Source organism: Arabidopsis lyrata (assembly GCF_000004255.2).
Source record: "Arabidopsis lyrata subsp. lyrata unplaced genomic scaffold ARALYscaffold_665, whole genome shotgun sequence".
Lineage (NCBI taxonomy): Eukaryota > Viridiplantae > Streptophyta > Magnoliopsida > Brassicales > Brassicaceae > Arabidopsis > Arabidopsis lyrata.
In genome coordinates, this window is record NW_003302134.1 from 3757 (window position 1) to 5827 (window position 2071).

The window sequence follows — 2071 nt, forward strand, 5'->3', positions numbered from 1 at the left end:
CTCTACAATAATTATGAGAAAGTAGAAACGCACCATATTCAAAGTTAGGGCATTGGAGGCCTGTGGTTAAAAGTTGGAATGATTTGTCCTAAACACCCTTAATGAATTGTTCTTCTCGAAATTTCTTCTTCTTCGTAATTAGGGGTATATAAGTCTAATCGTGTGTTGATCTCTATACTAATGTCCTAAACACCCTCGATACGAAATTTTTTGTTCTTAATTATTAGGGGTATATAAGTCTAATCGTGTTTTGAGATGATTAGTCTTAATCACCCTTAATGAATACACTATCAAATCCAGTTTTCTATTTTTTGGTGAGGGTAAAACAATAAAATCGTGTGAATTTTATTAAAATATAGAATATTTCGTTTTTTAATATTAAAATATAGAATATTTCGTTTTTAAATATTAAAATATAGAATATTTCGTTTTTTAATTTTTATAAAAATTTAAGATAGATACTAAAATATATTACGAATATTTTTATCAAGAAATTTTCCAATTTTAAAAAATAAATTTTTAGAGATAATTATGACGGTGTGCCCTAGATATTAAACTATAAATATAGAGCCGCAACCACACCATTAGAACTCAGATTCGTTAGCCTAAACATATCGTTTTGATATTATAGCTTTTTTTTTTGTTGCTTTGGTTCTTTTATGGATCGATTTATTTTGCGTTATTATTTTTTACCTTTTCTTGAGGTTATATTTGTATTGTTATTATCTTGGTCTATGAATTATCAAGATTGTTATTGTTTTGCTGATTTGTATCGTGTGAATTATGTTTTAGGTAACCGCTCATGGGAGTTTCTATCAAGAGATTGAATGAACGAGTTGATGAAGACATGCCTCTTCATTAAATTCATTAACAAACTTTTTACATCAATCGTGAGTCCTCTTTAATTTTAGTTAGCGCTTCTCTTATGTCTCTTTGTAAATTACTTACAATTTTATAATTTGTGTTGGTTCAATTATTGATAGTTGTCTCTCATCGGATCTGATGTAAAATAATTTTTTACCATGCACTACATAACGAAATAATTTTTTTTTTGTCAATGTTACTCATAATTTTTGTGTTTTTGAAGGCGGAGCATTGCGCTGATGCGAAAGTGATTTACAAGTTTTTGGAGGTCAATGAGATTGATAAGACACATGCTGTCTACTACATAGCTTATGCTTTGCACATGGGAGTTTAAGAATAAGGTGAAAACTGCTAAGGAGATCTTCAATCTCGGAATCTCTAGGTAATATTTATTACGAATGAATAGACATGTAATCATATATACTTTCATGTTTCTGCTCCTTACATTATAGACCCTTATAAATTTACTGATTTTCTTTGCTTCCATCTACACAGCTTACCAGAGAGACTCATAATTTTCTCAGATTTTGTTTTGCTTCTTGTTTCTCTAATTAGCATATTTCTCTCGATCGATATTTTATGACGGAAGATGATTTGAAGCAATAATCTTCCAATTCTCTTGATTTCTAGGGTTTTTAGATTTCACTATTATAAGTTTTTTCTTTGTTTCGCATATTTCTCTCGATTGTAATCATTCAAGATTGAGGAAGATTTGTAGCGATTATTACTGTAAGAATTCTTCAAATCCTCTTGATTTCTAGGATTTCTAAATTTCACTATTATAATGTTTTCGTTTTTTCTTTTGTTTTTTTTTTTTTCGTTTTGAAGAGGCTTTTGATATTTGCACAACCGAAAAATTCGTGTTTCAAAGTTTTTTTTCTTCTGTGAATTACAAGTTCTTTCTACTTCTTTTTTTTTTGGTTTTAATTGATTTTGTTTTTGGTTCGTGTTTTTTTTTTTTTTCTGTAGCGCTTTGCATAATTTGATAAGCATGAAATTGTTGCGATCAGTTGTGGTTTATTGCTTGTGTTTTTCTGTTTTGTTTGATTTCTTTCTTATTTTGTTTTTCATTCGAACCCAAGAGAGATCATAGGCAGACACTCAATTATTAGTGTTTTGTTAGAATCTTTCTTTGGCACATTGTCCCGTCGAGTTTGGACCCATGGCTTATGGGAAATTTTGACCTGAGACTGAAAACCGATCCTTA

General features: G+C 29.6%; 1 long non-coding RNA gene across 1 annotated transcript; it reads left to right on the forward strand.

Moving 5' to 3' along the window:
• The first annotated feature begins 462 nt into the window (after window positions 1-462).
• On the forward strand, window positions 463-1343 carry LOC110228729. Its single transcript, XR_002332239.1, has 2 exons — window positions 463-890; window positions 1088-1343. It is a non-coding gene; the product is annotated as an uncharacterized LOC110228729 (long non-coding RNA).
• The last annotated feature ends 728 nt before the right edge of the window (window positions 1344-2071 follow it).